At 46.1% G+C, this 20,527-nt stretch overlaps 9 non-coding genes across 9 annotated transcripts; all 9 read left to right on the plus strand.

Moving 5' to 3' along the window:
* Positions 1 to 982: 982 nt before the first annotated feature.
* Positions 983 to 1,173, plus strand: LOC130345108 (U2 spliceosomal RNA). Its single transcript, XR_008883876.1, has one exon. It is a non-coding gene; the product is annotated as a U2 spliceosomal RNA (small nuclear RNA).
* Positions 1,174 to 3,265: 2,092 nt separating this feature from the next.
* On the plus strand, positions 3,266 to 3,456 carry LOC130345120 (U2 spliceosomal RNA). Its single transcript, XR_008883887.1, has one exon. It is a non-coding gene; the product is annotated as a U2 spliceosomal RNA (small nuclear RNA).
* A 2,087-nt stretch (positions 3,457 to 5,543) lies between these two features.
* Positions 5,544 to 5,734, plus strand: LOC130345132 (U2 spliceosomal RNA). Its single transcript, XR_008883898.1, has one exon. It is a non-coding gene; the product is annotated as a U2 spliceosomal RNA (small nuclear RNA).
* Positions 5,735 to 7,826: 2,092 nt separating this feature from the next.
* LOC130345144 (U2 spliceosomal RNA) lies at positions 7,827 to 8,017 on the plus strand. The gene has a single exon (XR_008883909.1). It is a non-coding gene; the product is annotated as a U2 spliceosomal RNA (small nuclear RNA).
* Positions 8,018 to 10,092: 2,075 nt separating this feature from the next.
* On the plus strand, positions 10,093 to 10,283 carry LOC130345076 (U2 spliceosomal RNA). Its single transcript, XR_008883850.1, has one exon. It is a non-coding gene; the product is annotated as a U2 spliceosomal RNA (small nuclear RNA).
* Positions 10,284 to 12,374: 2,091 nt separating this feature from the next.
* On the plus strand, positions 12,375 to 12,565 carry LOC130345088 (U2 spliceosomal RNA). The gene has a single exon (XR_008883861.1). It is a non-coding gene; the product is annotated as a U2 spliceosomal RNA (small nuclear RNA).
* Positions 12,566 to 14,650: 2,085 nt separating this feature from the next.
* LOC130345099 (U2 spliceosomal RNA) lies at positions 14,651 to 14,841 on the plus strand. The gene has a single exon (XR_008883868.1). It is a non-coding gene; the product is annotated as a U2 spliceosomal RNA (small nuclear RNA).
* A 2,093-nt stretch (positions 14,842 to 16,934) lies between these two features.
* On the plus strand, positions 16,935 to 17,125 carry LOC130345100 (U2 spliceosomal RNA). The gene has a single exon (XR_008883869.1). It is a non-coding gene; the product is annotated as a U2 spliceosomal RNA (small nuclear RNA).
* A 2,079-nt stretch (positions 17,126 to 19,204) lies between these two features.
* Positions 19,205 to 19,395, plus strand: LOC130345101 (U2 spliceosomal RNA). Its single transcript, XR_008883870.1, has one exon. It is a non-coding gene; the product is annotated as a U2 spliceosomal RNA (small nuclear RNA).
* Positions 19,396 to 20,527: the final 1,132 nt, after the last annotated feature.

Genomic DNA, 20,527 nt, shown 5'->3' on the forward strand with positions numbered 1-20,527 from the left:
AAAAAGTAAGAGGAAGAGAAGGGAAAAAAAGGTGGAAATGGGTTTAAAAGTGATTTCGGCGGAGAAATATATATATATATATATATATATATATATATATATATATATATGCGCACACACACACATAGATATAAACGTATTCTCCGTTGAGATATTGCAGCCGCTGCTGTGTCCAGGCCCAGGAGCCTTAGCACTGTGCTGTGATGTCACTCAATACCACTGACATCACTAGGTGTAAACAACATCTCTCCTTTGCTGTGTATGTGACTATGGAGCTGTTTGGTGATGTCGTCTATTACGGCCTTCATAGAAGCAACAGGAGATTGTTGCATCCATCTTGAACCCTCAGAACTACAGTGCTATGATGTCACTCACTTCCACAGGCCTTGCAGAGTGTAAACAACAACAACCCAGCTTTGTTGTGTATGTAACCAAAGGGATTTGTGATGTCACCTAGAACCTTCACAGCAGCGACAGCTTTATGAGGAGCATCAGCACTGCTCTGCCTGAGCAGAACCATCACCGCCATAGGTTGTCAAATAACCCGGATTTAACCCACACAGGTAAGTCCAATGGGGTGCAGGCATGTCCTCTATGCTTACAGCTTCCCGTGGGTGTTGGTTTGATACCGTTTGGGGACAGCCAAGGAGGCATCTGCAGGCAACAAAGGTAGGTGTGTGCTTGTGTGTGTGTTTCCTATGCAGATCCTAAGCCCAGTGTCACATGCAAGTAGGAGGAGTAAGAAGGGTTCCTGGCAAATCCGGGTTATGGATTGCATTTAAAAAGGCCCCGTGGGAGTGCAATGGGCCCCTGTCTTGCTGCTTAGCAATAATGGTATGGGTTTAGGTTCTGCTGTGTGTACTGGTGGTTGACTGCCCCCCAGCCCAGAGTGTGCATGGAAAATTGTCTGGCAGCCTCCCTGACAGCAAGCAGTGATAGTGCCCATGAAGGGGACCTTGTTGGGCCCGCCCCTTTCACGGTTATCGCTTCTCGGCCTTTTGGCTAAGATCAAGTGTAGTATCTGTTCTTATCAGTTTAATATCTGATACGTCCCCTATCTGGGGACCATATATTAAATGGATTTTTGAGAACGGGGGCCGATTTCGAAGCTTGCTTCCGTCGCCCTATGCATTGACCCGATATGGCAGTATCTTCGGGTACAGTGCACCACCCCCTTACAGGGTTAAAAAGAAAGATTCCTACTTTCATTGCTACCTGCTTGCTGGCTAGCCAGCTAGCCAGCCCTGTGGGCCTTGCTGCTGCTGCAGCCAAAAAACAAAAGGTGGTGCTGCTGCTGCTTCTGCTGCTTCTGCTTCTGCTTGTGTCTGGCCCCTGTTGGAGCGTCCAGGCACAGGACTTCTGCTGCTGCTGACTAAATGGCCTCCTTAATTGGATCATTTGAGTAGCCAGCACACCTGTGCAGGTAGGGCATGACATGATAGGCAGCTGCCTTGATAGCGGGTGGGTGCTGAATGTTCCTAATTGACAAAATAAGATTAATGCTTATGAAGAAATATAAAATCTCATCCCTTCCCCAATATCGCGCCACACCCCTACCCCTTAATTCCCTGGTTGAACGTGATGGACATATGTCTTTTTTCGACCGTACTAACTATGTAACTATGTAACATAACATGGGGGGGGGGGGGGGGGGTCTCCTGGCTGTTCACACAGGTGTGTCATTGCTGTACATTGACCATGCATTGCTTCTGTGGTATTGCAAAGGCAAAGACAAATGCTTCCAGCCATCCATTGCACTAATGGATTGGTCATCAGCTGGCTGTCTATGTCCCGCATCAATATAGACCAAAGTACAGAGGGTTAGGCTATGCTATTGTGCACCTACCTGATGCATCAGAAGGTGCGAGGCCCTTGCTAAATTCTGTGCACAGACTTTGAGATCTATGCTTTAGACTGTATCTAAACCTGCTCCAACATGGACTGACATTCTGGCCTACTTTCAGCCGATGCGACTTGTCTGTCGCTGAACAGTCGCTTTTTATGTATTCAGCACCTATGTATAATGTTGTAAAAATGCTCTAGAAGCTAAAGTCGCAGAAATGTCACACATATTTGGCCTGCAACTTTCTGTGCGACAAATTCAGACAGGAAAAATCAGTATAAATCCTTAGAAAATTATCCCCCAGTGTCTCCATCTGCTGGCGGTATTGAATAAGCATTGCTGCACTGATGGGGTATGCATTAGACGAAAAAAAAGAAGAAAAAGAAGAATAATACGCCCAGAAAAGAGGCGAAAAGGAGAAAAACGTAAAAAAACGTGAAAAAAAAAGTAAGAGGAAGAGAAGGGAAAAAAAGGTGGAAATGGGTTTAAAAGTGATTTCGGCGGAGAAATATATATATATATATATATATATATATATATATATATATATGCGCACACACACACATAGATATAAACGTATTCTCCGTTGAGATATTGCAGCCGCTGCTGTGTCCAGGCCCAGGAGCCTTAGCACTGTGCTGTGATGTCACTCAATACCACTGACATCACTAGGTGTAAACAACATCTCTCCTTTGCTGTGTATGTGACTATGGAGCTGTTTGGTGATGTCGTCTATTACGGCCTTCATAGAAGCAACAGGAGATTGTTGCATCCATCTTGAACCCTCAGAACTACAGTGCTATGATGTCACTCACTTCCACAGGCCTTGCAGAGTGTAAACAACAACAACCCAGCTTTGTTGTGTATGTAACCAAAGGGATTTGTGATGTCACCTAGAACCTTCACAGCAGCGACAGCTTTATGAGGAGCATCAGCACTGCTCTGCCTGAGCAGAACCATCACCGCCATAGGTTGTCAAATAACCCGGATTTAACCCACACAGGTAAGTCCAATGGGGTGCAGGCATGTCCTCTATGCTTACAGCTTCCCGTGGGTGTTGGTTTGATACCGTTTGGGGACAGCCAAGGAGGCATCTGCAGGCAACAAAGGTAGGTGTGTGCTTGTGTGTGTGTTTCCTATGCAGATCCTAAGCCCAGTGTCACATGCAAGTAGGAGGAGTAAGAAGGGTTCCTGGCAAATCCGGGTTATGGATTGCATTTAAAAAGGCCCCGTGGGAGTGCAATGGGCCCCTGTCTTGCTGCTTAGCAATAATGGTATGGGTTTAGGTTCTGCTGTGTGTACTGGTGGTTGACTGCCCCCCAGCCCAGAGTGTGCATGGAAAATTGTCTGGCAGCCTCCCTGACAGCAAGCAGTGATAGTGCCCATGAAGGGGACCTTGTTGGGCCCGCCCCTTTCACGGTTATCGCTTCTCGGCCTTTTGGCTAAGATCAAGTGTAGTATCTGTTCTTATCAGTTTAATATCTGATACGTCCCCTATCTGGGGACCATATATTAAATGGATTTTTGAGAACGGGGGCCGATTTCGAAGCTTGCTTCCGTCGCCCTATGCATTGACCCGATATGGCAGTATCTTCGGGTACAGTGCACCACCCCCTTACAGGGTTAAAAAGAAAGATTCCTACTTTCATTGCTACCTGCTTGCTGGCTAGCCAGCTAGCCAGCCCTGTGGGCCTTGCTGCTGCTGCAGCCAAAAAACAAAAGGTGGTGCTGCTGCTGCTTCTGCTGCTTCTGCTTCTGCTTGTGTCTGGCCCCTGTTGGAGCGTCCAGGCACAGGACTTCTGCTGCTGCTGACTAAATGGCCTCCTTAATTGGATCATTTGAGTAGCCAGCACACCTGTGCAGGTAGGGCATGACATGATAGGCAGCTGCCTTGATAGCGGGTGGGTGCTGAATGTTCCTAATTGACAAAATAAGATTAATGCTTATGAAGAAATATAAAATCTCATCCCTTCCCCAATATCGCGCCACACCCCTACCCCTTAATTCCCTGGTTGAACGTGATGGACATATGTCTTTTTTCGACCGTACTAACTATGTAACTATGTAACATAACATGGGGGGGGTCTCCTGGCTGTTCACACAGGTGTGTCATTGCTGTACATTGACCATGCATTGCTTCTGTGGTATTGCAAAGGCAAAGACAAATGCTTCCAGCCATCCATTGCACTAATGGATTGGTCATCAGCTGGCTGTCTATGTCCCGCATCAATATAGACCAAAGTACAGAGGGTTAGGCTATGCTATTGTGCACCTACCTGATGCATCAGAAGGTGCGAGGCCCTTGCTAAATTCTGTGCACAGACTTTGAGATCTATGCTTTAGACTGTATCTAAACCTGCTCCAACATGGACTGACATTCTGGCCTACTTTCAGCCGATGCGACTTGTCTGTCGCTGAACAGTCGCTTTTTATGTATTCAGCACCTATGTATAATGTTGTAAAAATGCTCTAGAAGCTAAAGTCGCAGAAATGTCACACATATTTGGCCTGCAACTTTCTGTGCGACAAATTCAGACAGGAAAAATCAGTATAAATCCTTAGAAAATTATCCCCCAGTGTCTCCATCTGCTGGCGGTATTGAATAAGCATTGCTGCACTGATGGGGTATGCATTAGACGAAAAAAAAGAAGAAAAAGAAGAATAATACGCCCAGAAAAGAGGCGAAAAGGAGAAAAACGTAAAAAAACGTGAAAAAAAAGTAAGAGGAAGAGAAGGGAAAAAAAGGTGGAAATGGGTTTAAAAGTGATTTCGGCGGAGAAATATATATATATATATATATATATATATATATATATATATATATATACGCGCACACACACACATATATATAAACGTATTCTCCGTTGAGATATTGCAGCCGCTGCTGTGTCCAGGCCCAGGAGCCTTAGCACTGTGCTGTGATGTCACTCAATACCACTGACATCACTAGGTGTAAACAACATCTCTCCTTTGCTGTGTATGTGACTATGGAGCTGTTTGGTGATGTCATCTATTATGGCCTTCATAGAAGCAACAGGAGATTGTTGCATCCATCTAGAACCCTCAGAACTACAGTGCTATGATGTCACTCACTTCCACAGGCCTTGCAGAGTGTAAACAACAACAACCCAGCTTTGTTGTGTATGTAACCATAGGGATTTGTGATGTCACCTAGAACCTTCACAGCAGCGACAGCTTTATGAGGAGCATCAGCACTGCTCTGCCTGAGCAGAACCATCACCGCCATAGGTTGTCAAATAACCCGGATTTAACCCACACAGGTAAGTCCAATGGGGTGCAGGCATGTCCTCTATGCTTACAGCTTCCCGTGGGTGTTGGTTTGATACCGTTTGGGGACAGCCAAGGAGGCATCTGCAGGCAACAAAGGTAGGTGTGTGCTTGTGTGTGTGTTTCCTATGCAGATCCTAAGCCCAGTGTCACATGCAAGTAGGAGGAGTAAGAAGGGTTCCTGGCAAATCCGGGTTATGGATTGCATTTAAAAAGGCCCCGTGGGAGTGCAATGGGCCCCTGTCTTGCTGCTTAGCAATAATGGTATGGGTTTAGGTTCTGCTGTGTGTACTGGTGGTTGACTGCCCCCCAGCCCAGAGTGTGCATGGAAAATTGTCTGGCAGCCTCCCTGACAGCAAGCAGTGATAGTGCCCATGAAGGGGACCTTGTTGGGCCCGCCCCTTTCACGGTTATCGCTTCTCGGCCTTTTGGCTAAGATCAAGTGTAGTATCTGTTCTTATCAGTTTAATATCTGATACGTCCCCTATCTGGGGACCATATATTAAATGGATTTTTGAGAACGGGGGCCGATTTCGAAGCTTGCTTCCGTCGCCCTATGCATTGACCCGATATGGCAGTATCTTCGGGTACAGTGCACCACCCCCTTACAGGGTTAAAAAGAAAGATTCCTACTTTCATTGCTACCTGCTTGCTGGCTAGCCAGCTAGCCAGCCCTGTGGGCCTTGCTGCTGCTGCAGCCAAAAAACAAAAGGTGGTGCTGCTGCTGCTTCTGCTGCTTCTGCTTCTGCTTGTGTCTGGCCCCTGTTGGAGCGTCCAGGCACAGGACTTCTGCTGCTGCTGACTAAATGGCCTCCTTAATTGGATCATTTGAGTAGCCAGCACACCTGTGCAGGTAGGGCATGACATGATAGGCAGCTGCCTTGATAGCGGGTGGGTGCTGAATGTTCCTAATTGACAAAATAAGATTAATGCTTATGAAGAAATATAAAATCTCATCCCTTCCCCAATATCGCGCCACACCCCTACCCCTTAATTCCCTGGTTGAACGTGATGGACATATGTCTTTTTTCGACCGTACTAACTATGTAACTATGTAACATAACATGGGGGGGGGGGGGGGGGGGTCTCCTGGCTGTTCACACAGGTGTGTCATTGCTGTACATTGACCATGCATTGCTTCTGTGGTATTGCAAAGGCAAAGACAAATGCTTCCAGCCATCCATTGCACTAATGGATTGGTCATCAGCTGGCTGTCTATGTCCCGCATCAATATAGACCAAAGTACAGAGGGTTAGGCTATGCTATTGTGCACCTACCTGATGCATCAGAAGGTGCGAGGCCCTTGCTAAATTCTGTGCACAGACTTTGAGATCTATGCTTTAGACTGTATCTAAACCTGCTCCAACATGGACTGACATTCTGGCCTACTTTCAGCCGATGCGACTTGTCTGTCGCTGAACAGTCGCTTTTTATGTATTCAGCACCTATGTATAATGTTGTAAAAATGCTCTAGAAGCTAAAGTCGCAGAAATGTCACACATATTTGGCCTGCAACTTTCTGTGCGACAAATTCAGACAGGAAAAATCAGTATAAATCCTTAGAAAATTATCCCCCAGTGTCTCCATCTGCTGGCGGTATTGAATAAGCATTGCTGCACTGATGGGGTATGCATTAGACGAAAAAAAAGAAGAAAAAGAAGAATAATACGCCCAGAAAAGAGGCGAAAAGGAGAAAAACGTAAAAAAACGTGAAAAAAAAGTAAGAGGAAGAGAAGGGAAAAAAAGGTGGAAATGGGTTTAAAAGTGATTTCGGCGGAGAAATATATATATATATATATATATATATATATATATATATATATGCGCACACACACACATAGATATAAACGTATTCTCCGTTGAGATATTGCAGCCGCTGCTGTGTCCAGGCCCAGGAGCCTTAGCACTGTGCTGTGATGTCACTCAATACCACTGACATCACTAGGTGTAAACAACATCTCTCCTTTGCTGTGTATGTGACTATGGAGCTGTTTGGTGATGTCGTCTATTACGGCCTTCATAGAAGCAACAGGAGATTGTTGCATCCATCTTGAACCCTCAGAACTACAGTGCTATGATGTCACTCACTTCCACAGGCCTTGCAGAGTGTAAACAACAACAACCCAGCTTTGTTGTGTATGTAACCAAAGGGATTTGTGATGTCACCTAGAACCTTCACAGCAGCGACAGCTTTATGAGGAGCATCAGCACTGCTCTGCCTGAGCAGAACCATCACCGCCATAGGTTGTCAAATAACCCGGATTTAACCCACACAGGTAAGTCCAATGGGGTGCAGGCATGTCCTCTATGCTTACAGCTTCCCGTGGGTGTTGGTTTGATACCGTTTGGGGACAGCCAAGGAGGCATCTGCAGGCAACAAAGGTAGGTGTGTGCTTGTGTGTGTGTTTCCTATGCAGATCCTAAGCCCAGTGTCACATGCAAGTAGGAGGAGTAAGAAGGGTTCCTGGCAAATCCGGGTTATGGATTGCATTTAAAAAGGCCCCGTGGGAGTGCAATGGGCCCCTGTCTTGCTGCTTAGCAATAATGGTATGGGTTTAGGTTCTGCTGTGTGTACTGGTGGTTGACTGCCCCCCAGCCCAGAGTGTGCATGGAAAATTGTCTGGCAGCCTCCCTGACAGCAAGCAGTGATAGTGCCCATGAAGGGGACCTTGTTGGGCCCGCCCCTTTCACGGTTATCGCTTCTCGGCCTTTTGGCTAAGATCAAGTGTAGTATCTGTTCTTATCAGTTTAATATCTGATACGTCCCCTATCTGGGGACCATATATTAAATGGATTTTTGAGAACGGGGGCCGATTTCGAAGCTTGCTTCCGTCGCCCTATGCATTGACCCGATATGGCAGTATCTTCGGGTACAGTGCACCACCCCCTTACAGGGTTAAAAAGAAAGATTCCTACTTTCATTGCTACCTGCTTGCTGGCTAGCCAGCTAGCCAGCCCTGTGGGCCTTGCTGCTGCTGCAGCCAAAAAACAAAAGGTGGTGCTGCTGCTGCTTCTGCTTCTGCTTGTGTCTGGCCCCTGTTGGAGCGTCCAGGCACAGGACTTCTGCTGCTGCTGACTAAATGGCCTCCTTAATTGGATCATTTGAGTAGCCAGCACACCTGTGCAGGTAGGGCATGACATGATAGGCAGCTGCCTTGATAGCGGGTGGGTGCTGAATGTTCCTAATTGACAAAATAAGATTAATGCTTATGAAGAAATATAAAATCTCATCCCTTCCCCAATATCGCGCCACACCCCTACCCCTTAATTCCCTGGTTGAACGTGATGGACATATGTCTTTTTTCGACCGTACTAACTATGTAACTATGTAACATAACATGGGGGGGGGGGTCTCCTGGCTGTTCACACAGGTGTGTCATTGCTGTACATTGACCATGCATTGCTTCTGTGGTATTGCAAAGGCAAAGACAAATGCTTCCAGCCATCCATTGCACTAATGGATTGGTCATCAGCTGGCTGTCTATGTCCCGCATCAATATAGACCAAAGTACAGAGGGTTAGGCTATGCTATTGTGCACCTACCTGATGCATCAGAAGGTGCGAGGCCCTTGCTAAATTCTGTGCACAGACTTTGAGATCTATGCTTTAGACTGTATCTAAACCTGCTCCAACATGGACTGACATTCTGGCCTACTTTCAGCCGATGCGACTTGTCTGTCGCTGAACAGTCGCTTTTTATGTATTCAGCACCTATGTATAATGTTGTAAAAATGCTCTAGAAGCTAAAGTCGCAGAAATGTCACACATATTTGGCCTGCAACTTTCTGTGCGACAAATTCAGACAGGAAAAATCAGTATAAATCCTTAGAAAATTATCCCCCAGTGTCTCCATCTGCTGGCGGTATTGAATAAGCATTGCTGCACTGATGGGGTATGCATTAGACGAAAAAAAAGAAGAAAAAGAAGAATAATACGCCCAGAAAAGAGGCGAAAAGGAGAAAAACGTAAAAAAACGTGAAAAAAAAGTAAGAGGAAGAGAAGGGAAAAAAAGGTGGAAATGGGTTTAAAAGTGATTTCGGCGGAGAAATATATATATATATATATATATATATATATATATATATATATGCGCACACACACACATAGATATAAACGTATTCTCCGTTGAGATATTGCAGCCGCTGCTGTGTCCAGGCCCAGGAGCCTTAGCACTGTGCTGTGATGTCACTCAATACCACTGACATCACTAGGTGTAAACAACATCTCTCCTTTGCTGTGTATGTGACTATGGAGCTGTTTGGTGATGTCGTCTATTACGGCCTTCATAGAAGCAACAGGAGATTGTTGCATCCATCTTGAACCCTCAGAACTACAGTGCTATGATGTCACTCACTTCCACAGGCCTTGCAGAGTGTAAACAACAACAACCCAGCTTTGTTGTGTATGTAACCAAAGGGATTTGTGATGTCACCTAGAACCTTCACAGCAGCGACAGCTTTATGAGGAGCATCAGCACTGCTCTGCCTGAGCAGAACCATCACCGCCATAGGTTGTCAAATAACCCGGATTTAACCCACACAGGTAAGTCCAATGGGGTGCAGGCATGTCCTCTATGCTTACAGCTTCCCGTGGGTGTTGGTTTGATACCGTTTGGGGACAGCCAAGGAGGCATCTGCAGGCAACAAAGGTAGGTGTGTGCTTGTGTGTGTGTTTCCTATGCAGATCCTAAGCCCAGTGTCACATGCAAGTAGGAGGAGTAAGAAGGGTTCCTGGCAAATCCGGGTTATGGATTGCATTTAAAAAGGCCCCGTGGGAGTGCAATGGGCCCCTGTCTTGCTGCTTAGCAATAATGGTATGGGTTTAGGTTCTGCTGTGTGTACTGGTGGTTGACTGCCCCCCAGCCCAGAGTGTGCATGGAAAATTGTCTGGCAGCCTCCCTGACAGCAAGCAGTGATAGTGCCCATGAAGGGGACCTTGTTGGGCCCGCCCCTTTCACGGTTATCGCTTCTCGGCCTTTTGGCTAAGATCAAGTGTAGTATCTGTTCTTATCAGTTTAATATCTGATACGTCCCCTATCTGGGGACCATATATTAAATGGATTTTTGAGAACGGGGGCCGATTTCGAAGCTTGCTTCCGTCGCCCTATGCATTGACCCGATATGGCAGTATCTTCGGGTACAGTGCACCACCCCCTTACAGGGTTAAAAAGAAAGATTCCTACTTTCATTGCTACCTGCTTGCTGGCTAGCCAGCTAGCCAGCCCTGTGGGCCTTGCTGCTGCAGCCAAAAAACAAAAGGTGGTGCTGCTGCTGCTGCTTCTGCTGCTTCTGCTTGTGTCTGGCCGCTGTTGGAGCGTCCAGGCACAGGACTTCTGCTGCTGCTGACTAAATGGCCTCCTTAATTGGATCATTTGAGTAGCCAGCACACCTGTGCAGGTAGGGCATGACATGATAGGCAGCTGCCTTGATAGCGGGTGGGTGCTGAATGTTCCTAATTGACAAAATAAGATTAATGCTTATGAAGAAATATAAAATCTCATCCCTTCCCCAATATCGCGCCACACCCCTACCCCTTAATTCCCTGGTTGAACTTGATGGACATATGTCTTTTTTCGACCGTACTAACTATGTAACTATGTAACATAACATGGGGGGGGGGGGGGGGGGGGTCTCCTGGCTGTTCACACAGGTGTGTCATTGCTGTACATTGACCATGCATTGCTTCTGTGGTATTGCAAAGGCAAAGACAAATGCTTCCAGCCATCCATTGCACTAATGGATTGGTCATCAGCTGGCTGTCTATGTCCCGCATCAATATAGACCAAAGTACAGAGGGTTAGGCTATGCTATTGTGCACCTACCTGATGCATCAGAAGGTGCGAGGCCCTTGCTAAATTCTGTGCACAGACTTTGAGATCTATACTTTAGACTGTATCTAAACCTGCTCCAACATGGACTGACATTCTGGCCTACTTTCAGCCGATGCGACTTGTCTGTCGCTGAACAGTCGCTTTTTATGTATTCAGCACCTATGTATAATGTTGTAAAAATGCTCTAGAAGCTAAAGTCGCAGAAATGTCACACATATTTGGCCTGCAACTTTCTGTGCGACAAATTCAGACAGGAAAAATCAGTATAAATCCTTAGAAAATTATCCCCCAGTGTCTCCATCTGCTGGCGGTATTGAATAAGCATTGCTGCACTGATGGGGTATGCATTAGACGAAAAAAAAGAAGAAAAAGAAGAATAATACGCCCAGAAAAGAGGCGAAAAGGAGAAAAACGTAAAAAAACGTGAAAAAAAAGTAAGAGGAAGAGAAGGGAAAAAAAGGTGGAAATGGGTTTAAAAGTGATTTCGGCGGAGAAATATATATATATATATATATATATATATATATATATATATATATACGCGCACACACACACATATATATAAACGTATTCTCCGTTGAGATATTGCAGCCGCTGCTGTGTCCAGGCCCAGGAGCCTTAGCACTGTGCTGTGATGTCACTCAATACCACTGACATCACTAGGTGTAAACAACATCTCTCCTTTGCTGTGTATGTGACTATGGAGCTGTTTGGTGATGTCGTCTATTATGGCCTTCATAGAAGCAACAGGAGATTGTTGCATCCATCTAGAACCCTCAGAACTACAGTGCTATGATGTCACTCACTTCCACAGGCCTTGCAGAGTGTAAACAACAACAACCCAGCTTTGTTGTGTATGTAACCATAGGGATTTGTGATGTCACCTAGAACCTTCACAGCAGCGACAGCTTTATGAGGAGCATCAGCACTGCTCTGCCTGAGCAGAACCATCACCGCCATAGGTTGTCAAATAACCCGGATTTAACCCACACAGGTAAGTCCAATGGGGTGCAGGCATGTCCTCTATGCTTACAGCTTCCCGTGGGTGTTGGTTTGATACCGTTTGGGGACAGCCAAGGAGGCATCTGCAGGCAACAAAGGTAGGTGTGTGCTTGTGTGTGTGTTTCCTATGCAGATCCTAAGCCCAGTGTCACATGCAAGTAGGAGGAGTAAGAAGGGTTCCTGGCAAATCCGGGTTATGGATTGCATTTAAAAAGGCCCCGTGGGAGTGCAATGGGCCCCTGTCTTGCTGCTTAGCAATAATGGTATGGGTTTAGGTTCTGCTGTGTGTACTGGTGGTTGACTGCCCCCCAGCCCAGAGTGTGCATGGAAAATTGTCTGGCAGCCTCCCTGACAGCAAGCAGTGATAGTGCCCATGAAGGGGACCTTGTTGGGCCCGCCCCTTTCACGGTTATCGCTTCTCGGCCTTTTGGCTAAGATCAAGTGTAGTATCTGTTCTTATCAGTTTAATATCTGATACGTCCCCTATCTGGGGACCATATATTAAATGGATTTTTGAGAACGGGGGCCGATTTCGAAGCTTGCTTCCGTCGCCCTATGCATTGACCCGATATGGCAGTATCTTCGGGTACAGTGCACCACCCCCTTACAGGGTTAAAAAGAAAGATTCCTACTTTCATTGCTACCTGCTTGCTGGCTAGCCAGCTAGCCAGCCCTGTGGGCCTTGCTGCTGCAGCCAAAAAACAAAAGGTGGTGCTGCTGCTGCTGCTTCTGCTGCTTCTGCTTGTGTCTGGCCGCTGTTGGAGCGTCCAGGCACAGGACTTCTGCTGCTGCTGACTAAATGGCCTCCTTAATTGGATCATTTGAGTAGCCAGCACACCTGTGCAGGTAGGGCATGACATGATAGGCAGCTGCCTTGATAGCGGGTGGGTGCTGAATGTTCCTAATTAAAATAAGATTAATGCTTATGAAGAAATATAAAATCTCATCCCTTCCCCAATATCGCGCCACACCCCTACCCCTTAATTCCCTGGTTGAACTTGATGGACATATGTCTTTTTTCGACCGTACTAACTATGTAACTATGTAACATAACATGGGGGGGGGGGGGGGGGTCTCCTGGCTGTTCACACAGGTGTGTCATTGCTGTACATTGACCATGCATTGCTTCTGTGGTATTGCAAAGGCAAAGACAAATGCTTCCAGCCATCCATTGCACTAATGGATTGGTCATCAGCTGGCTGTCTATGTCCCGCATCAATATAGACCAAAGTACAGAGGGTTAGGCTATGCTATTGTGCACCTACCTGATGCATCAGAAGGTGCGAGGCCCTTGCTAAATTCTGTGCACAGACTTTGAGATCTATACTTTAGACTGTATCTAAACCTGCTCCAACATGGACTGACATTCTGGCCTACTTTCAGCCGATGCGACTTGTCTGTCGCTGAACAGTCGCTTTTTATGTATTCAGCACCTATGTATAATGTTGTAAAAATGCTCTAGAAGCTAAAGTCGCAGAAATGTCACACATATTTGGCCTGCAACTTTCTGTGCGACAAATTCAGACAGGAAAAATCAGTATAAATCCTTAGAAAATTATCCCCCAGTGTCTCCATCTGCTGGCGGTATTGAATAAGCATTGCTGCACTGATGGGGTATGCATTAGACGAAAAAAAAGAAGAAAAAGAAGAATAATACGCCCAGAAAAGAGGCGAAAAGGAGAAAAACGTAAAAAAACGTGAAAAAAAAGTAAGAGGAAGAGAAGGGAAAAAAAGGTGGAAATGGGTTTAAAAGTGATTTCGGCGGAGAAATATATATATATATATATATATATATATATATATATATATATATACGCGCACACACACACATATATATAAACGTATTCTCCGTTGAGATATTGCAGCCGCTGCTGTGTCCAGGCCCAGGAGCCTTAGCACTGTGCTGTGATGTCACTCAATACCACTGACATCACTAGGTGTAAACAACATCTCTCCTTTGCTGTGTATGTGACTATGGAGCTGTTTGGTGATGTCGTCTATTATGGCCTTCATAGAAGCAACAGGAGATTGTTGCATCCATCTAGAACCCTCAGAACTACAGTGCTATGATGTCACTCACTTCCACAGGCCTTGCAGAGTGTAAACAACAACAACCCAGCTTTGTTGTGTATGTAACCATAGGGATTTGTGATGTCACCTAGAACCTTCACAGCAGCGACAGCTTTATGAGGAGCATCAGCACTGCTCTGCCTGAGCAGAACCATCACCGCCATAGGTTGTCAAATAACCCGGATTTAACCCACACAGGTAAGTCCAATGGGGTGCAGGCATGTCCTCTATGCTTACAGCTTCCCGTGGGTGTTGGTTTGATACCGTTTGGGGACAGCCAAGGAGGCATCTGCAGGCAACAAAGGTAGGTGTGTGCTTGTGTGTGTGTTTCCTATGCAGATCCTAAGCCCAGTGTCACATGCAAGTAGGAGGAGTAAGAAGGGTTCCTGGCAAATCCGGGTTATGGATTGCATTTAAAAAGGCCCCGTGGGAGTGCAATGGGCCCCTGTCTTGCTGCTTAGCAATAATGGTATGGGTTTAGGTTCTGCTGTGTGTACTGGTGGTTGACTGCCCCCCAGCCCAGAGTGTGCATGGAAAATTGTCTGGCAGCCTCCCTGACAGCAAGCAGTGATAGTGCCCATGAAGGGGACCTTGTTGGGCCCGCCCCTTTCACGGTTATCGCTTCTCGGCCTTTTGGCTAAGATCAAGTGTAGTATCTGTTCTTATCAGTTTAATATCTGATACGTCCCCTATCTGGGGACCATATATTAAATGGATTTTTGAGAACGGGGGCCGATTTCGAAGCTTGCTTCCGTCGCCCTATGCATTGACCCGATATGGCAGTATCTTCGGGTACAGTGCACCACCCCCTTACAGGGTTAAAAAGAAAGATTCCTACTTTCATTGCTCTACCTGCTTGCTGGCTAGCCAGCTAGCCAGCCCTGTGGGCCTTGCTGCTGCAGCCAAAAAACAAAAGGTGGTGCTGCTGCTGCTGCTGCTTCTGCTGCTTCTGCTTGTGTCTGGCCGCTGTTGGAGCGTCCAGGCACAGGACTTCTGCTGCTGCTGACTAAATGGCCTCCTTAATTGGATCATTTGAGTAGCCAGCACACCTGTGCAGGTAGGGCATGACATGATAGGCAGCTGCCTTGATAGCGGGTGGGTGCTGAATGTTCCTAATTGACAAAATAAGATTAATGCTTATGAAGAAATATAAAATCTCATCCCTTCCCCAATATCGCGCCACACCCCTACCCCTTAATTCCCTGGTTGAACTTGATGGACATATGTCTTTTTTCGACCGTACTAACTATGTAACTATGTAACATAACATGGGGGGGGGGGGGGGGGTCTCCTGGCTGTTCACACAGGTGTGTCATTGCTGTACATTGACCATGCATTGCTTCTGTGGTATTGCAAAGGCAAAGACAAATGCTTCCAGCCATCCATTGCACTAATGGATTGGTCATCAGCTGGCTGTCTATGTCCCGCATCAATATAGACCAAAGTACAGAGGGTTAGGCTATGCTATTGTGCACCTACCTGATGCATCAGAAGGTGCGAGGCCCTTGCTAAATTCTGTGCACAGACTTTGAGATCTATACTTTAGACTGTATCTAAACCTGCTCCAACATGGACTGACATTCTGGCCTACTTTCAGCCGATGCGACTTGTCTGTCGCTGAACAGTCGCTTTTTATGTATTCAGCACCTATGTATAATGTTGTAAAAATGCTCTAGAAGCTAAAGTCGCAGAAATGTCACACATATTTGGCCTGCAACTTTCTGTGCGACAAATTCAGACAGGAAAAATCAGTATAAATCCTTAGAAAATTATCCCCCAGTGTCTCCATCTGCTGGCGGTATTGAATAAGCATTGCTGCACTGATGGGGTATGCATTAGACGAAAAAAAAGAAGAAAAAGAAGAATAATACGCCCAGAAAAGAGGCGAAAAGGAGAAAAACGTAAAAAAACGTGAAAAAAAAGTAAGAGGAAGAGAAGGGAAAAAAAGGTGGAAATGGGTTTAAAAGTGATTTCGGCGGAGAAATATATATATATATATATATATATATATATATATATATATATATACGCGCACACACACACATATATATAAACGTATTCTCCGTTGAGATATTGCAGCCGCTGCTGTGTCCAGGCCCAGGAGCCTTAGCACTGTGCTGTGATGTCACTCAATACCACTGACATCACTAGGTGTAAACAACATCTCTCCTTTGCTGTGTATGTGACTATGGAGCTGTTTGGTGATGTCGTCTATTATGGCCTTCATAGAAGCAACAGGAGATTGTTGCATCCATCTAGAACCCTCAGAACTACAGTGCTATGATGTCACTCACTTCCACAGGCCTTGCAGAGTGTAAACAACAACAACCCAGCTTTGTTGTGTATGTAACCATAGGGATTTGTGATGTCACCTAGAACCTTCACAGCAGCGACAGCTTTATGAGGAGCATCAGCACTGCTCTGCCTGAGCAGAACCATCACCGCCATAGGTTGTCAAATAACCCGGATTTAACCCACACAGGTAAGTCCAATGGGGTGCAGGCATGTCCTCTATGCTTACAGCTTCCCGTGGGTGTTGGTTTGATACCGTTTGGGGACAGCCAAGGAGGCATCTGCAGGCAACAAAGGTAGGTGTGTGCTTGTGTGTGTGTTTCCTATGCAGATCCTAAGCCCAGTGTCACATGCAAGTAGGAGGAGTAAGAAGGGTTCCTGGCAAATCCGGGTTATGGATTGCATTTAAAAAGGCCCCGTGGGAGTGCAATGGGCCCCTGTCTTGCTGCTTAGCAATAATGGTATGGGTTTAGGTTCTGCTGTGTGTACTGGTGGTTGACTGCCCCCCAGCCCAGAGTGTGCATGGAAAATTGTCTGGCAGCCTCCCTGACAGCAAGCAGTGATAGTGCCCATGAAGGGGACCTTGTTGGGCCCGCCCCTTTCACGGTTATCGCTTCTCGGCCTTTTGGCTAAGATCAAGTGTAGTATCTGTTCTTATCAGTTTAATATCTGATACGTCCCCTATCTGGGGACCATATATTAAATGGATTTTTGAGAACGGGGGCCGATTTCGAAGCTTGCTTCCGTCGCCCTATGCATTGACCCGATATGGCAGTATCTTCGGGTACAGTGCACCACCCCCTTACAGGGTTAAAAAGAAAGATTCCTACTTTCATTGCTACCTGCTTGCTGGCTAGCCAGCTAGCCAGCCCTGTGGGCCTTGCTGCTGCAGCCAAAAAACAAAAGGTGGTGCTGCTGCTGCTGCTTCTGCTGCTTCTGCTTGTGTCTGGCCGCTGTTGGAGCGTCCAGGCACAGGACTTCTGCTGCTGCTGACTAAATGGCCTCCTTAATTGGATCATTTGAGTAGCCAGCACACCTGTGCAGGTAGGGCATGACATGATAGGCAGCTGCCTTGATAGCGGGTGGGTGCTGAATGTTCCTAATTGACAAAATAAGATTAATGCTTATGAAGAAATATAAAATCTCATCCCTTCCCCAATATCGCGCCACACCCCTACCCCTTAATTCCCTGGTTGAACTTGATGGACATATGTCTTTTTTCGACCGTACTAACTATGTAACTATGTAACATAACATGGGGGGGGGGGGGGGTCTCCTGGCTGTTCACACAGGTGTGTCATTGCTGTACATTGACCATGCATTGCTTCTGTGGTATTGCAAAGGCAAAGACAAATGCTTCCAGCCATCCATTGCACTAATGGATTGGTCATCAGCTGGCTGTCTATGTCCCGCATCAATATAGACCAAAGTACAGAGGGTTAGGCTATGCTATTGTGCACCTACCTGATGCATCAGAAGGTGCGAGGCCCTTGCTAAATTCTGTGCACAGACTTTGAGATCTATACTTTAGACTGTATCTAAACCTGCTCCAACATGGACTGACATTCTGGCCTACTTTCAGCCGATGCGACTTGTCTGTCGCTGAACAGTCGCTTTTTATGTATTCAGCACCTATGTATAATGTTGTAAAAATGCTCTAGAAGCTAAAGTCGCAGAAATGTCACACATATTTGGCCTGCAACTTTCTGTGCGACAAATTCAGACAGGAAAAATCAGTATAAATCCTTAGAAAATTATCCCCCAGTGTCTCCATCTGCTGGCGGTATTGAATAAGCATTGCTGCACTGATGGGGTATGCATTAGACGAAAAAAAAGAAGAAAAAGAAGAATAATACGCCCAGAAAAGAGGCGAAAAGGAGAAAAACGTTAAAAAAACGTGAAAAAAAAGTAAGAGGAAGAGAAGGGAAAAAAAGGTGGAAATGGGTTTAAAAGTGATTTCGGCGGAGAAATATATATATATATATATATATATATATATATATATATATATACGCGCACACACACACATATATATAAACGTATTCTCCGTTGAGATATTGCAGCCGCTGCTGTGTCCAGGCCCAGGAGCCTTAGCACTGTGCTGTGATGTCACTCAATACCACTGACATCACTAGGTGTAAACAACATCTCTCCTTTGCTGTGTATGTGACTATGGAGCTGTTTGGTGATGTCGTCTATTATGGCCTTCATAGAAGCAACAGGAGATTGTTGCATCCATCTAGAACCCTCAGAACTACAGTGCTATGATGTCACTCACTTCCACAGGCCTTGCAGAGTGTAAACAACAACAACCCAGCTTTGTTGTGTATGTAACCATAGGGATTTGTGATGTCACCTAGAACCTTCACAGCAGCGACAGCTTTATGAGGAGCATCAGCACTGCTCTGCCTGAGCAGAACCATCACCGCCATAGGTTGTCAAATAACCCGGATTTAACCCACACAGGTAAGTCCAATGGGGTGCAGGCATGTCCTCTATGCTTACAGCTTCCCGTGGGTGTTGGTTTGATACCGTTTGGGGACAGCCAAGGAGGCATCTGCAGGCAACAAAGGTAGGTGTGTGCTTGTGTGACCTATGCAGATCCTAAGCCCAGTGTCACATGCAAGTAGGAGGAGTAAGAAGGGTTCCTGGCAAATCCGGGTTATGGATTGCATTTAAAAAGGCCCCGTGGGAGTGCAATGGGCCCCTGTCTTGCTGCTTAGCAATAATGGTATGGGTTTAGGTTCTGCTGTGTGTACTGGTGGTTGACTGCCCCCCAGCCCAGAGTGTGCATGGAAAATTGTCTGGCAGCCTCCCTGACAGCAAGCAGTGATAGTGCCCATGAAGGGGACCTTGTTGGGCCCGCCCCTTTCACGGTTATCGCTTCTCGGCCTTTTGGCTAAGATCAAGTGTAGTATCTGTTCTTATCAGTTTAATATCTGATACGTCCCCTATCTGGGGACCATATATTAAATGGATTTTTGAGAACGGGGGCCGATTTCGAAGCTTGCTTCCGTCGCCCTATGCATTGACCCGATATGGCAGTATCTTCGGGTACAGTGCACCACCCCCTTACAGGGTTAAAAAGAAAGATTCCTACTTTCATTGCTACCTGCTTGCTGGCTAGCCAGCTAGCCAGCCCTGTGGGCCTTGCTGCTGCAGCCAAAAAACAAAAGGTGGTGCTGCTGCTGCTGCTTCTGCTGCTTCTGCTTGTGTCTGGCCGCTGTTGGAGCGTCCAGGCACAGGACTTCTGCTGCTGCTGACTAAATGGCCTCCTTAATTGGATCATTTGAGTAGCCAGCACACCTGTGCAGGTAGGGCATGACATGATAGGCAGCTGCCTTGATAGCGGGTGGGTGCTGAATGTTCCTAATTGACAAAATAAGATTAATGCTTATGAAGAAATATAAAATCTCATCCCTTCCCCAATATCGCGCCACACCCCTACCCCTTAATTCCCTGGTTGAACTTGATGGACATATGTCTTTTTTCGACCGTACTAACTATGTAACTATGTAACATAACATGGGGGGGGGGGGGGGTCTCCTGGCTGTTCACACAGGTGTGTCATTGCTGTACATTGACCATGCATTGCTTCTGTGGTATTGCAAAGGCAAAGACAAATGCTTCCAGCCATCCATTGCACTAATGGATTGGTCATCAGCTGGCTGTCTATGTCCCGCATCAATATAGACCAAAGTACAGAGGGTTAGGCTATGCTATTGTGCACCTACCTGATGCATCAGAAGGTGCGAGGCCCTTGCTAAATTCTGTGCACAGACTTTGAGATCTATACTTTAGACTGTATCTAAACCTGCTCCAACATGGACTGACATTCTGGCCTACTTTCAGCCGATGCGACTTGTCTGTCGCTGAACAGTCGCTTTTTATGTATTCAGCACCTATGTATAATGTTGTAAAAATGCTCTAGAAGCTAAAGTCGCAGAAATGTCACACATATTTGGCCTGCAACTTTCTGTGCGACAAATTCAGACAGGAAAAATCAGTATAAATCCTTAGAAAATTATCCCCAGTGTCTCCATCTGCTGGCGGTATTGAATAAGCATTGCTGCACTGATGGGGTATGCATTAGACGAAAAAAAAGAAGAAAAAGAAGAATAATACGCCCAGAAAAGAGGCGAAAAGGAGAAAAACGTAAAAAAACGTGAAAAAAAAGTAAGAGGAAGAGAAGGGAAAAAAAG

This window comes from Hyla sarda, unplaced genomic scaffold (genome assembly GCF_029499605.1).
Source record: "Hyla sarda isolate aHylSar1 unplaced genomic scaffold, aHylSar1.hap1 scaffold_745, whole genome shotgun sequence".
Taxonomy (NCBI): Eukaryota; Metazoa; Chordata; class Amphibia; order Anura; family Hylidae; genus Hyla; species Hyla sarda.